The sequence below is a fragment of the Gavialis gangeticus genome, unplaced genomic scaffold, assembly GCF_001723915.1.
Source record: "Gavialis gangeticus isolate Ggan-Ray unplaced genomic scaffold, GavGan_comp1, whole genome shotgun sequence".
In the NCBI taxonomy this organism is placed as follows: Eukaryota; Metazoa; Chordata; order Crocodylia; family Gavialidae; genus Gavialis; species Gavialis gangeticus.
Window position 1 is genome coordinate 83,369,320 of NW_017728992.1, and position 5,101 is coordinate 83,374,420.

The 5,101-nt window shown below is 40.8% G+C and overlaps 1 protein-coding gene across 4 annotated transcripts in view; it reads left to right on the top strand.

The window, feature by feature from the left end:
• The window catches only part of CDH19 (cadherin 19), a 99,036-nt gene that overhangs the window by 12,170 nt on the left and 81,765 nt on the right, over positions 1–5,101 (top strand). The window lies entirely within an intron of this gene.

Genomic DNA, 5,101 nt, shown 5'->3' on the forward strand with positions numbered 1-5,101 from the left:
CACATCAGTGTTGGGACATACAGCCCTGGCCGGGGGGGGGGGGGAGGAGGAGCGCTCCTGGTCCCAGGAGCCACTTGGGGGCTGTAATAGGCTGCAGGGAGGGGTAGAATTGGCAGCAGGAGTGTGAGTGTGAAAGAGAGATGGAGTCAGGGGTGGGGGAGCACTCTGGGTAAGAGAGGCTGCCAGAGCTAGGCTTTGAGCCCCCCTGCTCCCCTAGAGCAGCCTGTGCAGGGGGAGGCCGGCCTGGAAGGGAAAGGGCTTGCCCAGTCCAGTCCCTGAGCCCCATTCGAGGGCTTTCCAGAAACAGCAGTGGATTGCTGGGGCTCAGGCGCTGGGGCACAGGGAGCAGGACAGTAAGGGATGGCACTGCTTAGAGCCACAAAACGGCCGTGGGTCTGGTTGCAGCTGTCCCCACATCCTGGGGAGTGAAGGGGGCGGGGGCAGCAATTTGCTTTAAAATTGTAAAAATGTCAATAAAACATTTCCCAACTGATCTCTCTCTCTTTCGTGTGTGTGTGTGCGCGCGTGCACGCACACACACACACACACACACAGTGGCATTTTATTGATGGAAGAACACAGATTTTGTGTATTTTAATGAGAATTTTATTTTTTTTTAAATCAGAGAATTTCATAGTTTCATAGTTTCTAGGGTCAGAAGGGACCTGAGCAGATCATGGAGTCCGACCCCCTGCCATGGCAGGAAGGAGTACTGGGGTCAAATGACCCCAGCAAGGTTTACATCTAGCCGCCTCTTAAAGACCTCCAGGGTAGGAGCCAGCACCACTTCACTTAGAAGTTGGTTCCAGATCCTAGCCATCCTGACCGTGAAGAAGCACCTCCTGATATCTAGCCTAAATCTACCCTTTGCCAGCTTGTGACCATTATTCCTGGTCACTCCTGGTAGTGCATGGGGGAACAGGGACTCCTCCAATGCCTGCTGGTCCCCTCTGACTAGTAAAAATTTGCCATTTTTAAACAGGGAACACCAGGATCCCTACTGGTGAGGCAAGTGGCAGGACCTGGGCAGGGGCCACTCAGAGTTAGGGCTGCTTCAGCAGTCCAGGTAGCACAAGGGGCTAGTGTCCCCAGGTAACATCTGGCTGGGACTCACAAGGTCCTGAGGGCAAGTAGCCCTGAGATGCTCACCATGGCAGCTTTTTAAACTGCTCAGGCCAACACAGGTTTATTTAGCTGGTATAATAAAATATATAACATCTACCCAAAGAACCTTGTCTGCAAACATTTGCATGGACACTTATTTATGTTTCAGGTATGCTTCCCATGGCAGCTGACAAACCCTCAATGTTATGTTGTAAGATTCAGAGTGCAGGTTCAATGGCATGAAAGCCATAGGATTACAAAATGTCTAGGTGGTCAGTGGCAGTAACACTGAGATTCCTCAAAAAGTTCTCAAAATTCAGTTTGCCAGGAGGATCACTAGTTTCTTTGGAGTCAACCAGATACTAATGATTGGCACAACATGAATGCTGATCCATTGCCAATCATTTCAGCTATGATAACTTGTTTCAGACCATTTCTGTTGCAATCCAGAACTGCAAGAGACTACATAGCTATTATAGATATTAGAGAACAGCAGTGGCAGTTAAAAGTGAGCAAATGCTCACTTTTAACACGGATATCTGGGGATAAAGTCTCTATTGGCCAACTCTTAGTAACATACAGAGAATGAGCAGTGATTTTTCTTAGATAGGATTTTTTTATGAGGAGAAACTTTATGGTAAGGACGTATAGTTGATTATCTCAATATTTTGGTTTATACCTCCAGGTGTGTCAGGACACTTCCCTGAACAGCTGAGAAAAGGTAGGGACAAAGTGACATATCCACCTTTTCTCATACTCTCAACCTTGAAGGATGCTGGAAAATTAATTTTCTATCTCCACAAGTTTGAGCAGCAAGTTTCCAAACTCTTATAAATTTCCTGCGATTCCCAGAAATATTTCACTAAATGCCATGACTCTCATTTTACATGATAGATGCCTCCACTCACCCAAAAATAAGAATGTGAAAGGGAAGATTGTAGGAGACATGAATATTTCTCTTCTCCAAAAAGAAACATTTTACAAGGCTTTGCTACTTTAGAAAAAAAGTGATGGGTCTCCAGTTTTGATTTTAAATTTAGGAAAGAAAAATACCCAAGCAATCAGCTTTTATCCAAATTTTATATGAACCTCTTTAGTTTCCAAACTATGCTAGAAATTTCATGAGAACAAGATTCCAACTAAAAAACAACAAGAAACAGCCATCCTTCCAGTATTGTTGATTTCCATCTACAGTTTCTCATCCAACATGGAAAACAGTCTAGTAAACAAATCAGTCAGAATTACAAAGTATTCTCCTAAGCTGTAAGAGATTTATTTCTAAGTGACATTTCAGTCCAGTTCCTGTTTCATCTGTACAATTACAGCCATCTCCGCTTGAGATGCAAATGATACATAAGGTATTAACGGAGAACAACTGTTCAACTTTAATTTGTGTTAATATGTTTTAAAAGATTTATTTTCAGTCTTTATTAATCTAAATTGAAATACTGAATTTAATGGGTCAGTTTAGGAAAGCAAGGCAACAGATAGGAACTTAGGAGCAGAACAGACTTAATGTGTCACTGAACATGAGAGGAAAGAGATCAGAATAAGACGCTAAGAAAACAGGGGCAGTACTATATGTTGAATCATTTTTTAAAAGTCTGGATAATATATTAATGCACTAGCTAATAAGTATTGCATAAAGTAGAACAGTGGTTTTCAAACCCTGTTCTGTGGAAACTAGAGGTTCCCTGTAAGGTCATCAGGGATTCCACAAAGATACTGCAGGTAATGGCAGAGTGGGCTGGGAGGTGGTAACACCATTATGAGGTTGGGTCACTTGGCTCTTGTATCAGACTTTAGAATAGTGGTAGGGGATCTGTGGCTGAAGAAGGGATAGGAAATGGTTCCATGACTTCAGCAAATTTGAAAGCCACTGCAATATAGTAGTATAATTGAGCACAGTATTCAAGTGTGCTGTCTTTGTTGGGGAGTTTGGAAAAAGAAACTGCCATCGTAACAGCAGCTGGTGACCCTCAAAATTGGCATGAATTGACTGCCACAGTTGGCATTGTGGCAACTACTGCTGCCCCCTGTGTTGTGACTGCCCTGGGTTGTGGATACCCCAAGTATGAAGTTATTCTGCTGTACCTTTAACAAAATATATAACACATCTCCTGAGAGAGAAAAGAGCAGGAGCTTGGCTGATTTGGCTTTGCAGTGAAGGATGAGATGTAATATCACAACTCTTGACAAAGATTTGGGCAGTAAATATTAGGGTGGGAGAAGAGCTATTTAAGTTTAAAAAATATTAGTAAAAGATCAAATGGATACTGATTTAGACTTTAAGTTAGAATAAGGTTTCTAACAAGCACAGAAGAAGTGAAGGAGGAAGTATTCTTCCAAAAGAAATTTCAAAGAACCAGAAACCTGAAATGCTTCAAGCTGCAGCTCAGTTAGATTCTGGAACATGTATTTCAATGTGACAGGGGTATGCTTCATGTACTAATATTTCAGGAATTTGAAATCTCCACAAAGAGGTTTAAAAAAAAAATTTCATGTGTGGGGAAGCTTCCTGGAAATTGCACAAATTTGGAGCTTCTACCAGTAAATTGGAGGGGACTTGTAGAAGTGTCTCTTTTCTCATGAATATGTATTGTCTCCTCTTTTGTTCCCATTTTCTTCTGCAGCACAGGACATTGTGTAAGGGCAAAGATGAGAGTTTTACTTGGGTGCTCTAGTATTTGTAATAGTACTTAGAAACCTCTCAGGGGTCTAACTGTTGTGTATGCAGTCAAACCAAGTCCCAGATTCAGGGTTAAGAAGAAATTTTTGCCCAAGTTAAATTATGAAGGACCATTGGATCTTCTTGCCTTCCTTTGTTTTTCAGGGCCCATCTTAGCTAGGATCATGTGAGCATGTTTTAACTTATTTTCATAGCAGTGGAGAGACATTTTGTGCCCTTGCCTCCCCACCTCTTTATTTGTAACATAGCAGCATAGGATAATATTCAGGGAGGAATGAGGATGTATCATTTGCATAAACTGGTGTTGAAAACTCTTAGTCTAGCTGATGATTTTTGTTTTACTGAAGGATTTGCTCCTGCCTCACTGGGCCCTGGCCAAACTTTCAATTAATGGTGTGGTATGGAATTTGTTTGTGGAATAACTGTAGTTTATTCCTCTTTTTATTTATTCTCTTTTTATCATGCTATTGATAGATTGAATGTGTGGTTAGGTGACCACTTAAGGCATGATTACATAGTTAATCACACCTTAAGTGTCACAAGTAGGTGGGACCTCCAAGACAGAGTACAGTAAGTGTAAAGCTAGGTGCTAAGTGTTTAATGGTCTAAAGTCTGTTGGAGTTATGCCAGATACAACGGCCCATTAAAACACTGACTATAACCCTTTTCTTTGGTTATCCCTGTGCTATATCTTCTGTGCTGCATATTAAGTCAATGGACCTGGTAATTACATTTGGTAGCGGAAAAGGGAAAAAACCCAACATTCTCTTTATTTATCAAGGAGTTTACTCACTGTTTTATGTACTCTAAAACTGAAACCCACATTTTTGGTAATCAGCAAATAAGAGCTAAAAGATTCTGTTTTAGTCTGTGAAGAATATATATTTAAAATGATCCAAAAAGAAGCATAATTTAAATCAGTGGTAAGATTCATATTGACTTCAGGGTTTGGTTTTATTTAGTTTTAAACCCCAGGGCTTCTACATTCAGGGAAACTAATTTTTTTTTTTTTTGGGGGGGGGGGGGGGGGGGAGGGGGAGGGTAGGATCAATTTCTAATGTTTAAAAGTGAATTTGATTATATTTTCTGTAAGATATTTTGTGTTTTATTAATTTACCAAAACAAAATAGCATAATATTTTGAGCTACCCTTGCATTTTGTTTCATAGGAAATAACTGTTCTGAGATTTAAAGGTTGCTTTTCTAATAGTTACATTAGGGTCATACACACACGCACACACAACCCTAATTTAAATATTAACCCTAATACTATATATAGATATCATTATAAGTGTGTGTGTGTGTGTCT